This window comes from Limulus polyphemus, unplaced genomic scaffold, assembly GCF_000517525.1.
Source record: "Limulus polyphemus unplaced genomic scaffold, Limulus_polyphemus-2.1.2 Scaffold540, whole genome shotgun sequence".
Taxonomy (NCBI): domain Eukaryota; kingdom Metazoa; phylum Arthropoda; class Merostomata; order Xiphosura; family Limulidae; genus Limulus; species Limulus polyphemus.
Genome location: NW_013666150.1, coordinates 285,109 through 300,660, shown reverse-complemented (window position 1 = coordinate 300,660; position 15,552 = coordinate 285,109). Strand labels below are relative to the sequence as shown.

General features: G+C 31.7%; 1 long non-coding RNA gene across 3 annotated transcripts in view; it reads right to left on the bottom strand.

Moving 5' to 3' along the window:
* LOC111085664 overlaps positions 1-13,630 on the bottom strand; it is a 28,532-nt gene extending 14,902 nt beyond the window's left edge. For 2 of the 3 annotated variants that reach the window (XR_002610478.1, XR_002610479.1), the window contains exons 1-3: positions 13,456-13,630; positions 9,652-9,732; positions 420-2,846 (exon numbers count right to left, since the gene is read on the bottom strand). This is a non-coding gene — a long non-coding RNA (uncharacterized LOC111085664). Of the gene's footprint in view, positions 1-75; positions 2,847-9,651; positions 9,733-13,455 lie in introns of those variants that run through there. The other variant, XR_002610480.1, reaches the window with a different exon arrangement.
* Positions 13,631-15,552: the final 1,922 nt, after the last annotated feature.

The window sequence follows — 15,552 nt, the reverse complement described above, 5'->3', positions numbered from 1 at the left end:
GTGTGTGTGTGTGTGTGTGTGTAGTATATATATATATACACACACACACAAATATATATATATATATATATATATAAAAGTAAATATTTATAGAGAACTCTATGAAGAATAGGTTTTGTATTGAAAAAATTACTTATCTGGCAATGGAGAGAATGTGAAATTGGTGCACTTAGATGAAAGAAAAAAACTGTGATGAGGTATCACACAGAAGATTAGCTAAGAAAATCACATCAGTGGAGGTTGGGAGAAAAACTTCTTAATTAGAGTAGGGTGGCTGGGTGAGAAAAAGCAAAAAGTTGTTAATGGAGTCCTGACATACTGGACTTTTGTTATTAGTTGTGGGTGTGTTATGAGGATCAATGCTTGATCCTTTGGTTTTTCTTATTTACATTAACAATACTGAAAGAGAAATAACTAACCAGTTAGTAAACATTGCTGATGATTAAACTCTTGAGTATTTCTAGCTGTACTGAAGATGACGAGGTATTACAATTGGTAAGATGGAAGAATGTTTGACAAGAGGTCTTTAATAACTGTAAATACAAGATAACATTTGTGAACCCACTCAAGAGTATGACTGGAGAAAAATATTTTGATAAGTCATTCAAGTCATCATAGTAAAGCTAACTTTATAGAATTATGGGATTTATTTATAGATATATTGATTGCAAGTCAAAAGACATAATTATTTCTTTATAGAAATCATTAGTTAGGCCTAATTTGAAATACTGTCTATATTTTTTATCTCTTTATCTAAGCAAAGATACTGTCTTTTGTCTTTTTGTGAAGTGTCCAGAGGAGGAATATTAGGTTGATTCAAGGAAAAGGGTTACCTTGAGGGATATGTTAAGAACTGTTAACTTCTTCCCTCTTGAGAAAAGAAAGGTAAAAGGAAATTTTATTGAAGTTTACAAGACTATTCAAGTGATTGATGGGATAAAAGCTTTTTAATTTCTTTGGATGAGAGGACAAAAATTCATTAGATTTGGAAAAGTCAGTAATAGTGTCTAGCACTTTATAAACTTTTTTATAATTTAAAATATATACTTTCATCCAGCAAAAACGTTATGTAAAGTTTGCAAATCTTTACCTCAAATGAATGTAAAACATCACTGTGTGAGTGGATTTTCTCAAGAAGTACATACATACGTTCTGACATTTAATAACAAGATTTTGTCAAATTAGAAGTGCAGAAATTTAATTTCTGAACTTGTGAAACATTGCATTCAAAGTTTTAAGTGCATATATTTTTACTCTATAAGGAATTTCCAAAGAAATAAACATTGCAAATGCAAGATCAGAGATTTCAATAAGTAGAAAACTTAAAAGTTTAAAAGATTTTAAAATTTGCCTCAAAGGTTTTGAAGCCATTTGTGATACAAATAATTTACCTGGTTAAGTCTATCATTTGTTTGAACATTACTCTTGACCATTTTGTCCACTAGTTTGTAAGAAATAATGGTTATATCAGCATTGTACATATACACATGGAGTTTTATACCTAGCAATAAGTAGGATTTAGCTTTTCCAGTGCAGCAGCAGCCAGAGTTTAGTTTTATTGACATCATAACTGACCATATCCTCTGTAGTTTCCAATACTTGATGCAAGGTGTACTTTATATATAGGAGTTAAATTCTGACCACTCACAAAATTAGAAGGAAAAGTGCAGGTTTAGTCAGTATGATGTCATCTATTGTTAAGTTGGTAATTAAGATGGGGATAGGTAATTAGTGCTGGATAACCCTGCTTGAGTATAAATTATGCAAAACCAAAGTGATGGCTGGAATTTTTTTGCCCTTAGAAGTGCAGAAAATAGACTAGCATGACTCAATAAATAATTGTGGGCAAGATGTTTCAGAAAAATGTACCAATCCTCTTGTAAATGTTTCTGTGTCTTTCAAAATTTCAGTATGCATTTTGGATCCTTCTTATAAACAAACATTACATTTTTCTAGTGATGTACCTGAAGAATCCACAGTATTATAAGATATCTTTAGACAACTTAATTAATCTGATGGCAAATGAAAGCATATTTTTATTCAAGTTAAATGGAATAAAGTTTCTCTTAAAGACAAACAAAATGGATTTTAATACACCCAGATTACAATCACCCTTGGGCAATACTGTTGTCAAGTATTATCAACATTCAAGAATACCTAAAATAAGAATTCACATACACTTAAATTATGTTACAAATATTACCTCTCTAACCTGATTTTCTAATCATACTTTCAAATCTCATGAAGGTCCATATTGAGTTAATAAATTCACATTAAACGATATACAAAACCAAAAGAAATAAAACTGAACAGATAATAAAGATGATATCCTTACCTTAACCTTTACAGTCAGGGCAGACTGCACAAGTAAGTGCTGAAGAGTTACTTTTAAGCCTCTCTATAAAATATATGACAATATTAAGAACACAAATGCTTTGCACTCTCCATAATAATAATTTTTTGAACATTAATACAATAAACAATCTTTTAATAAATGAATAGCTAAATACAGAAAAAAAAACATATTTATCAATTTCATCAACAAGAATAGAATGGTTCTGGAAAACATGAATAACATTTGCCTTAAAAACAATTATTAGGAAATGATGAAATACCAATCAAATCACAATACCTTAAAATAAAACTCTGTGTTAAAATGATTTTCCAAATAGATACTAATACTTCAGTTTCCTTGAGTACATGCCCAGAGTGCTATTAACCATGTTTAACATATCAGACTTTCTTCTTCTAATACCATGTGTAACAGTTGTTCTCCTCGAGACTTTGATGCTATATAATCTTCTTCATTATACTTTTTTTTCTTTTGTCGATTAAAAATGCTCCATCTATAAATACATGTACAAATTCAATTAAATATCAAAAGTATACAATAAAGTTGGTTATTCATTTAAAAATTCAGATATAGGAATAATATAAATACTTCATAAATGATCAAATAATACCCAAAACATACAAAGAAGATCATGGAGTTATACACAGACATTCAAACACAATATAGAAAAAGAGGCTGATATGCATAAAAAGCAAGATTTAGTGTACAGGAGAAGACCAATCATTATTTGATGACATAGATGTGACAAATGGTTGTTTGCATTTCTGCCCAATGGCAAGATACAGTACATAGTAAGTACAAAAATATCATCCTCCTTCCAGTGGTGGACTGATCTGCTGGACAAAATCTTGATGGTTTCCCCTAGAATTTGAGCAGTGGTCCTCCATCAAATTTTATAGTTTACTGCTTAATAAAATTTAAACCTATGTTCATAAATTAAAACCAGTGTACTTTATCTATCTCAAATGGTCAAATTGATGTAGAACACTATAATAAACATTGAATACATTTAGACCTATAATATACGGCCAATATTTATACTCCTTTCTTGCAGGCCTTGACACAAACATAAAATTCATAAATATTCATACCCTCTTGAGGGAAGTGCTCTAATTGACATCACATTCTGTAAAACACTAGTCTATTTTTAGAATTTTGCTTAAGCAAAAGATAGGGATTCCCATTAACTTTCTATGTAGAAGGTCTAGATTATTGTGTAGATCGCGTGCTGCGTAGGCATATATGCAAGTTACAGCACCATACTTTTCTCCTGACTAATACCACATAGCTTTACGTTTTGTATTAATATCTGAGAAACATTATGAAACGATTGCGTAGTATGAGCAAGTCCTGGGCCTACTGTTTAAAGCTGACAAGCCTGTAGACTTTATATGTTAAAACAATAAATAATGTCGGAAAAAGGAGACAAGCTAGTGGATGCTAAAAGCACAAATCTTCTAAAATGAGAAAGTTGCAAAAAACTGCAAAGTTTACAGGAAATATTGAATCGGCATCTGCTGTTCAAAGTGTCATGTTGAATAATAATGAACAATCCTCGAGAAGTAGATCTGCAAGTTGAGAGACTATAGTAAAGTTTAGTTTTGCTTGTATACATATCAATTTCATCACATTATTATTTTCTAATAATGAAGTAATAATGGTAGTTTAGTTTTGTTGGTATTCGTATTTATTATAGGACTACCTCACAAAAGAACGTTTTTTTCCACCAAAATATTAAAATTGTCAGCTACAAGAATCAGTATTAGTCGTATAATGGCATAATGATACACTGTTATAAACTAAACTTACAGTTATTACATTAGGAGTAATGGGCTTGTCCCACTTGGCAATTTTGCTGGTGAATTACACATGCAATAAATTGCTAATATTTGGCAAACCTACTAGCAATAATAGGATTGAACAGCATCTCTAGTTTTCTCTTCCAGCTGCAAGATTATTATGTATAAATAACCATTCTGCATGCAAGTTGACCAGTAGAATGCTTAACAGATCCTCATATTACAAGCTGAATGCTTAGTATAGGGTTTGTGATTGACTGGTCATAATATTCAAAATTTTTAAACCATCTTGTGAGAAAATCAATAAGCAGATAATAGTCTGTACAAGTTACTTTTTCAATATCAATATTTCATATACGTTCATGTACTATGTATAATAATACATATTTTTACAATTAAAATCATACGATAAATGTCATTTAGACATTTATAAGAGAAATTAATTTCTTTGGTGCGTGCACATTTGATTAGTAGTTCTAAAACATTTCAGACTCTATGAAAAGTGACATGAGTTGATAACCAATCTAGCTGGTCAATATAAGTCTGGTTAATAACGACACTGTCATGGCATGTTGTACATACATGGTGACGGCAAATTTTGCTTTATGTCAGCAAAATTTATTATGTACGATAAGCTGGATTACTGTTATAAAAATGATATGTGAATTATTCCTTCATGATAATGTCACAAATTTGATTTTTATAAGATACAAGGACATTATCACATCTATTTATTAGTTTGATAAAGAGAACTATAAAATCACTTCCCACATTGAACATTTCAAAATAATCAACAGATAACATAACAAATGACCATGAAAAACTCTTGAATCTTGGCAAAGATGATGATAACGTTACGGCAACACACTTGAAAGCCCCATGCAGTATTGAGAAATATGACAGAGAGAGGAGCAGACGACTCTCATAAAAGTGAAATCTCTGATGGTTTGAACACATTTTCTAAACCATCAAGTCACGAAATGCACAGCAAATTTTTTGTACAACATCCAGTTCAATTACTTGAAAACATTCCATTTGACCCAGATGTGTACTACCAAAAAAAACAGTTGATGATAGCAAGTTAACAGACAAAGACGCTCTTTTTTCAAATCAACAACAGAAAATTTTCTATGCTATTTGGCTATGCTTTTCGAGCAGTAATACCAGGTCTTCATTTGTGAGTGGATGCAGTGACTGCCATCATGTTCATCAAAGTTTAGAGGAACATGAAGAATCTAAGGTACACATGCAAAATTATGAAGTGCATGAGATGAGTATAAAAAGTGGAAACATCTTATTACATAACATTCTGCCTAATTAATGAAAACTTGAAATTCAGGAGAATCACAAACTTGTTGATGGAATTACTGCTATTATCAGGGTTATTGGAAAACCTAATCTTCCATTTAGAGGATTCAGAGGTGAAGCTGCACACGAGCTGGAAATAGATGAAATAAATCACAGTGACTGATGAAACTTCTGAGTCAGTATGACATGCCACTCTCAAAGCATTTGAACAAAGTAATTGCTAACTCTAAGAAATGCAAAAAACTAGAGCCACTGGAAAAGATGTTTCAGTTACTTTCATCAGTAAGACAATGGTTAACAAACTACTTGTTATAATGAAGAATATGATCCAGAACTGTATGTTAGAGGGAGTTAGAAATGTTGCTTTGTGCTCAGTACAGATTGATTCCACACTAGACATCACTACAACTGACAAGTGTGCTGTGGTAGTCTAGTATGGCTACTAGTTCCCTCGCACAGCCACAGTGATAGTGGACAAGGACTGTTCAATCTAGTAAAAAGGTATTTGGAGATTGCAACATTGATATCAACAAGTGGAGAAGCAGCTTGCCATGGGCAGTACAGTGTACTCAGTTTAGTTGTGATAGACTCGATAAAGGAATGTGTTGCAGCAATATCATTATTCAATCTGTTGTTCTTCAGAAGTTCCTACAAGTAAATGGATATCTTGGAAAAGGAAAATGAGAGCAAGTTAGGGGCAGACAAGTTAAAAGGAATGAAGCTGATAGGCAAAACATGTTGGTCATGAAAAACAAGTGCATTATCAGCTGTGCTCAGAACATCTACAGATCACTCCAAAGCTATTTTCCTGGATCTGATCAAGTGTCTGGTCATATTGCAGCACTGAATGTCACATGATGCTGTCATGAATACAAAGGTTAGAGGGATGCTGGAGTGCTTTCTGAGGTATGAAACAATCTTTATTGCTCACACATTCATGTCCATTTTCCATCCTATCATATCTGTTGTATCAGAATACCTTCAAACAAGTGGATTTTATTTAGTTCAGGCTTGGATACAAATACAAGAGTGTACAGTTCAACTGAAAGCACTGAGAGACGACATGTAAAGCATTACAGCTAAAGAAGACACATTTGTAAGACGTGGGAATGATATTTTGTGCAACAGATTGGCCAAGTCTGTTAGACATTGAGGAATGTGATAAAGTCAGGGTGTCAGCTGAATATCCTGTCCAAGCTGTAAGAAAGCAAAAAGCTAAATATGATGAAACAAGATTTGCAGAAGGTAATACAACTACATTACCAATTATTAAATACAAAATTGATATTTTCAACACAGTATTTCATCAAACATTAGAAATTCTGACAACATGATATGCAGTACATGGTCAGTTGAATGCTCACATGTAGCATTTTGACCAAAAGTTTTGCTGATGTAAATAAAAAGGGCTGCCTGCTGGATCACTGAATAAGATAGGTAAGCTCATGCTACACCTAGATCTTACAAAAGCAAGATCTGCATTGGAGCATTTTACAAATGTGTATCCAGAGCTAAATCAAAGTCTAGAAGATTAGTACACTAACTTGGAAGAGGTGTTGGTTGAGGGAGGTAACACCACTTATGCAACTGAGAATGACCACAGAGTAGAAGACAAGGACATTATTTCATTCATAACTTTGCAGAGTGGCAAATAATGTTTAATGTATGCTTTTCAGTTGCTTGAGATCTACATGCTACATTCAAAAGTATACGAAAACTTAAATAAAGTGTATCACTTTCTTCCGACTCTTTCCATTACTCAAGGTCACTGTGAAAAATGTTTCTCAAAGCTAAAGATGATAAAAACAAGCCTGAGGAGCATCTCGAAGCCTTCACACTTGTGAGCATTCAAATCATAGACATGGTCTCAAAATCATCTGATGGGCTCAAATGGCTGCTGGTGTACTCAATTCAGATTTTCAGATACAGTTAATGCAAACAAACATTGAACACTTACAAGTATTATTTCATGCATGTGTTATGCACATATAGAATGGAGTGTTTACTATTTTAAATTAAGGGTTAGGGGCTATCTTTAAAATAAATGCAAAGTTATTCTGGCAAGTTTTACTTCTTCTTTGCAAGTTATTGATTCCTCACTCATAATCTGATAATATGTACGCACATTATTCAATGCAATTTGATATACTTCTTGTAAGCGCTCCAAAAAGGCCCAGTCTGCCACTGATTCCTTCTGTATAGTCCATATATTAAGAAACATCTAATCTCCTAAAGAAAGGACTAGTGAAATGGAAAGAACATCTTTATGGTTTTAGTGCCAAAGACTTCAAGGTGACAAACAGAAATCCGTGCAGCCAAATTTATCACCAAATATACCTTGCACTGAAAAGACTAATTAAATTCTGGAAAAAAAATAAAGACCACATAAATTATGAAAAATAGATAATAAAATATGTTCCATCACTATAACTGTACAGCAACAGCAACTAATAATGTCTGGTGAAATGAAGTCCAGAGGAACATCAATGAAAACTCCAATGGTCCAGCATTGGCCCTACCCAAAGTTGCATAAATACATAACAGAGTTCTTAGGAATGTTTGATAAAGCATCTAATATTAAACATGGTATATTAACATAGTAACCATAAAATACATTCTAAAAGATTGTAGAAAATCAAGACAATGAGTCTATAAGATAAAAAACAACAACCAAACATTGTGTCATTACTTGAAAAACAGAAAAGACATTCAAGACTACATCAAAATTAGAACAAAAAAGAATAAAAGAGAAATGAGGATCTAACTAACTAGAGCAATTCAGTATTAGGAAAATAAAAAAAACTTGGTTTGGTGAAACATTAATATAATTCCTCTCCCAGAAAATCTAAGTTTAAGGTTTACTATGAAGACTGTGAATATCCGATAAAATGTCAATAAAGAATTTGGAAGCAACTCACTTTGTAACTGGTATTAATTCAAGAAGCATTGTTTGTGTTGAATGTCACACAAAGCAACACAAGGGCTATCTGAACTGCCATCCCTAGAGGGAAGGCAGCTAGTCATCAACACCCACTGCCAACTCAAGGCTACTCTTTTACCAGTGAATAGTGGGATTGACCATTCCATTATAACACCCCCACGGTTGAAACGGCAAGCATGTTTGGTGGGACAGGGATTCAAACCCACGACCCACAGATAGAGAGTAGAGCACCCTAACCAGCTGGCCATGCTGGGTGCAGAAGCATTGTTATGGAAAGAAATTTCTGTAACCTTGTTCAAACCTGCAAAACCTTGACATCAGACAACATGAGAAATGGATGAAATATTGTATCTATCTACATATTTATCAATCTATCATGTACATTCATTCTGAGACAACTACAGTACATACAGTGCTAGATATAATTTTAAAAAGACAATTTTCCTTTTATTTGTCATAAGGTTATAAAATGCACCCTTTGAGGTAAACATAGGATAAAAATCTTTTAGATTGTTAATGACCATCGTGCTAGTTTCTGGAAGATAAACAACAAAGTTCCTGGGTTTGAAGTTTTTATGATGACGGTGTCAGTACAGTGACCAAAACATTGTCCACTTCCATATAGATGTATCCCATAAACCTTCAAAATTAGTACAGCATACTTTGTCTAAAATTCCTTAAAAAAATAATCATTACCTTCATATGAAAATATTGTTGTGTTGCGTATATTGGAAATGAAAATAAAGCTTTTTTTAGGACAGAGATTGAGTAGTGGTAGCCTTATTAAAAAATTACAAAACTTTTATTACTACTGTGATCCATTTGTAATGATGATATATTTATATAGGTTCTGAATGTGTTTACATTTTACTAAATGAGTAATATCACTCATGAAATGTGTTCAAATGCAGAAAATTAAAAAACATTATATTTCATTAAATATGTATTAACATGGTATTTTTCATAAAATATGAAAACATGAACCACTACATTAAAGAAACAATCTGAACTCTTCAGAAAAAAATGTTTTACTAATCATTATTTCACAATCTATTCCTCTTCAAATACAATCTACACCGAAGTATTTAAGCACTTCAGTTAGCACTATCACAAAACAATACTCTTAAGTTAAATTTATCAGTCTGCTGCTCTGGCAATTGATTGCATATGACTTTTAATATCATAAACAACATATTTTCCACATAACATGCCTTCTGACTGCTTATGAAATTGAAATTCAAGTTCCTTACCTCATATAGGCAGGCAAAGAAAACCACATTTTTGCTTAGTAGTAGCTTGTTTTCCCATTGTACATATCTTTAAGAAGCACTCTGAAATAACAAGACAGAGAAACATGTTTAGAAGTTTTCACAAAATTGATACAAGTTAGTTTATCGGACCACCAGATTATGATTTTGTAACTGAACTTTTACACATGGACTATATTGAAAATTAACTTTAACAAGTCAATATATATATATCACCAATATTTATTACTCAAATATGGTAGCTTTACAAGTGAATAACCGTAATGTGATAAACTGATACATTTAAATGAAAACTTCTAATTTTATTTTGTGCGACATTTCAGGCAAATGCCTTTCGCCAGCAAGACCATATTACAATGGAATTAGGTTCAAAATTGTAACATTCTTTACTCCCACTGGGGAGCTAACAGAAATGCTGACTACATATTGTCTTTAGTAGTATGACACATATCAGCATCGTAACACAAAATCACTTAACATTTGAGGGACAGGAATCAACCCTCTCACTATGAGTAGGTCAAAGTGCATGTCATCACCTTTTAGAGAGTCCCATTCAAAATTCCATTAAAGTACTTTATTATCATTGTATACGAATAAACTTGACATCAAAATGGAGTTAATAAATCAAATTTTTTATACAAGTTCAATGTTCTAAATTTTATAAAGAAATATTATTAAAAATCCTCAATCTCCTTTACGATGAGAATTGTGATATTTGTTCTCTAGGTTTTCCCTCTTCTCTAATTTATTTACCACCCCTCTCTGAAGTAAAGAATTTAACATAAATTACTCATTATAACATAAATATAACTAAAGTAAAGTCTAATTTTTATAGCCTTCAATCTTATTATTATTTTTTTCTTTTATGGAGTCATAAACCACAAAATCAGATTCACTTGCCACAAATTGACAATAATTCTCTCTGCCATTTTTCATACTATATCATTTATAGCCAATAGAAAAGCAAAGTTTTAATCTATCAAATGACATATAATGCTACATTATAGAATATTATTAATTTTATTTTCAGTTTGAAAATTTATCTCATGGTGTTCAGCAAAAGGAATTAGTCTAAGCTCCTCTTGTTTTAGTTAGGCCATTTTAATTATAATAGTTATAGAACATTGTTTACTTTGTGTATATTATTATTATTGTGTTCTTATATGCATTATTTAAGTAAATAAAAATGATTTAGTATACTAGTACCATCATCATTATAAAAAAGTAGACATAAATTTCATTGGCAACTGACATGAAAAAACAAATGGTCAAAGGTAAGTACCATATTTCTTGTTTATTCTTTATTATAAAAGTAGCTAATTTATAAAAATTAGAAACTGGTTAGGTTAAATTAGGTAAAATAATGGAAAAATAATTCTTCATGAGGTATGTTCACAAGCAGCTCATGCATTATGTCATTCAATACAGTAACTTGAGTTACAGTTACATGTTCAATGAGTGATTTACAACTTGTTTGGTGGGATTATTAGTTAGACACAGTTCAAAGGGTAATAAAATAAAGTATAAACAAATGTATTCTTACAAGCTTTAAGTTATTTAGGATAAGCAACTGTAATATCCTGTTACAATATGCAAACATTCTAGAAAGAAAATGGGATAGTTTATATTTATTTTATAACCTTTTATAGTGGTTACAGGGAGGGTCAATAGAGAAAATAACACGATATAAAGTTTCACTGAAAAAGAAACAAAAACATTTTACATTTATTTAGAAAGTTTCAAAGGCTACACAAATGAAATTTGAAAATTTTCAGATGAAGAAAAGTGTTTTTAATCTTCACATGAAAAGCACTTTGCACTCAGAAAAGGTCAACACTTTGATACCATATATTCACGGACAAATCTTTAGTGAAATACTTACTGAAAAAAACCTGATTTTCTATGTACATAAGACTTATGTTTACCAAATGCTTGCCAAATTTCATGAATATATGCAAACAATATTAAAAGTTTCAATATGGTAACTCTGATGGTTACTTTGTGGTTATAAGGTTGGTCAGATAACAGATCCCCTATGAGAAGAGTTAAGGGGGCCTTATCATAAGAGATAAAATATAGTTTGTTTTTTTCACATAAAACTAGAAAGATTAAACACTTTGAAATATGAAAACTGTACGACGAAGAACATTTTTTTAATTCTTAGTATGAAAATCACCTTTCACTCAAACCGGACTGACTTAGTACAGACTTTGGAAATTGACAGAAAATGTTTTAGTAGATATACTTTATTAAAAATCTGATTATTTTGTGTATAACACTTGTCATGTTTCCTAAAAGCTTGCCAAATTTTGTGTAGATATACATAGTAAATTCATAGTTATAGTATATATATAGTTTCACATTTCTAAAGCTGGTGATTAACTTCATTCTTCAAAGATTAAAAGCTCAGCCATCTCCATAGTTTTAACAAAATTTTTGCCATCAGCATCCTTTAATGGCCCTCTCTTAATTTTAACATTTTGCATTCCTTTAACATTCTTAAAAAATCCTAAGTTTAAGATTATTAGTCAGCTGTTTCTCTTGAACCTTTTTTTTAAAACCAAATCTCTAGCTTTCCTATAGCTCTATAAATCTTCCATCCTACTTATAAATTTAAACTTAGGGCACCTATCCTGATTTTATCTTTAGTAAACCAATTAGGTTTAATCCTACCTGTTATCCCTTTCTTCTATTTAAACATGTTTATCTTGAATTAAAATCAATATATTTTTAACATTTTCCCAAATCTGCCTCTCATCAATTTTTAACTAATTATCCAATTGAGTAAAGATAAATCTCTAAGAGAATTTAAGGGAAGGTTTGATAAATATTTGAATGGTGTGGGTTGGCTCTGAGGTTTTGTTTTTCTTCTTATTTTATTTAGTGGATGGGACAGCCTAGATGGACCAATGGATGCCTTGTTTTCTTTAAATGTTATGCCATAGCCTTAAAATTGGTTTTGTAAAATTAGGAACTGAAATTATTTCTTTTTATCTCAACACATAGTAGAACATCAAATCTAATCATACAGTGTTCATTCTTCCTCCACTTCAACTCTTGCAACCACATCCTCATAAACGGTTAACGATAAACCAAAAATTGCATTACCACAAGTTGTCTCTCGCATACTTAACCTCTCTCCCTCACTACTACACTCCATATAATCCTAACAATGTACCTAAAATTACTTTGTTTGCTGTTAAGCACAAAGCAACATAATGGGCTATCTTTGCTCTGCTTACCACAGTTATTGAAACCTGAATTTTAGAGTTTTAAGCTGAGACTTACTGCTAAGCCACTGGAGGACAAAATTAAAGCACACCATAATTATTTAAAATTGTATTAGTATACTTATTAGTGACATTCCTGATCTTATTATACAATTTCCCCTTGACAACATCTGTCTGATCAATTGGACTATAACAACTACCAATTAAAAACTAGCTTTGGAATCCCCAAACTGTAACTAGAGCTAGGCAATGATTACCTATAAGCAGAAATTACATCAATTTGTGTTATATAAATTAACTTATTAACTGAAATTATGATTAAATTTATCAATGTCACAAAAATAATCAAATAACTGTCTTGATGGAAATTTTAAATAAATTGATTAATGTCATGAAAATAACTAATCACAATTAATGTTTCTGATGATTACTGTTTTCAATCATTCCAATAAGTGATTAACTATTACAAAAGTAATCAACTAATACAATTTACTATTAAATAAATTTTCACAAAAAGTTAACATTTTCCTTAGCTGAAAATATATTTCTGATATACTTCTTTGCAAACAGTAGCTGCCTTTGAGATTTTACACCAGCCACTAGTCTTGAGCTATCTCCCACTTAAGACACATTATAATAGGAACTGCACATGCTAAAATATTTTTAGCCAAAAAATATGTTTTTCACAGAATGTGCAAATGGTGACCTCCAAAAGATGTCTACCACCTGACACTAAGCATAATTCAAAAACTACTTACAAAAGGCAAACACTAGGTGAAAAAACTAACAGGAAGATTATACTACGTTAGGACATATTAGAATAATGCAGTAGTTCACAAGATTATGAAGCTAGTGCAAATATAAATAGGGTAACGTAAGACTGAAAAGTATATTACTTGTCAGCCCTACTGTACTAATAACATTAGAGCTAGATACTTTCTCTACCCTGTAGGATTTAAACTCTATAGTTAATAAATACTCAACAACAATATACAAACACGACACTGAGCTACCTACGAGTACGAGTTATATTTTCACTATTTCAGTACTTCACTTTCACAGTTCTTCACTCAAGACTTCATTTCAGGGTCAGCAATGTCATTCGACTCTAACTTACTTCTTAGCAAACTTCTTCAAAATCAAGAAAAGTCGAATCCACATGATTAGCAATGTCCGAAAACTGTGGAAATAATACTAATTTAGAACAATTCTATAAGTTGGTGAGAAATGAAAAAAACAAAAAACTTCCTAGATCTATATTGTATAATTCATTAAAAATAAAATTTAAGTTTTCAAAATCTCGAATTCAAAACGACAAGCATGAATTTGTGGTGTTTAACATGGAAGACCTAATTCGGTAAATTGTACGTTTCAAAAAAAAAAAAAATCTCAATCGTAACATTGATATTCTACTTTTTAAATTTCAGAATCAAACACATTTAAAGTAACCCCCATAAGTTCTCAGAATGCGCCCCTATATGAACAGAAATTGAATTTGACTGAATAATTGACAAAATTCTACACTACAAATGACAAAGAATATTATATATTTAATTCACTCTAATTTTTTCTTCTCATATTTTAAATTCAACTTTAGAGAACTTTTAAAAGCATCAGTGATTAAGATTTAAAAAATTCTTATCGCAGTCAGTTTGATTAAATAACGTTGTTGAAAAGAATATCGCATTTTTAAACTTGAATAATTTGTTGAATTATAATTAGTCTTACGACAAGTAATTTGTATTGTTGGCTTAATATGTGAATTTAAACTTAACATTGCTTTTCTAAGTTGGTGAAATCTTGTGAAATGAGTTTGGAACTACGCTCAAAATATCAATAATGAAGTGAGGACACGATTGCTGAAATAATGAAGTTTAATCATTACAAACTAAACAAACAAACAAAAAACTTGGCAGGGATTTAGTTTTAAAGGAAAGAAAACTTTCATAAACTGGGGTATTCAGTGATATTGATATCGCCCTGCACGCGAAAACTTGAAACAGGTTCTTGCTGAGTTTGTGGGGTTAATATAATTTCGGAGATGGGTCATAATTATTAATTAGGCGGATATGATTCCTTGAGATTTCTCAAGTTTGAGAGGCAGAGAAGAAGACCAAGGCCCATGACGACGTTGGCGAGAAGAAGCAAGGCGACAATATTCGACAAAGCAGATTGTAATAAACGCCCTTAAACAGGGTCACCTAATGGCTGGAATCTGAAAACCAATGCCTAGGCTGGGATCATTAAATCCAAGAGTGCCATGCAATCTGTTGTGGGGGAAAACGGGAGATCCCCGAGAAAACCCACTTTCACAGGAGAGGCGCCGAATAGTTCACCTGTCCTGTGTCCGAGCTGAAAAAATTGAACAACATGAATGGGCTGCAAACAACCTTGTAGTGTATTTAGGTTGTTTCAAAGCTAAGTATTCGTTGTATGGAGTCGTTGTTTTGTAGGAGGCGCTTGTCATCGTGTGGAGGGTGTCAGTTAAAGGATTTCTTTTCTCTGCTTTACTGTAGTAGTTGAATGCTAGGGATGATAATCTTTCATTAATTGTTTGTATTGTTACGTCTCCGTTTGTTAATTAACTTTCCGTAACTTCGTTCCGAAGAAACTTTAGCGACACAAGTCCTTACTTAATAAAACTGGTTTATTA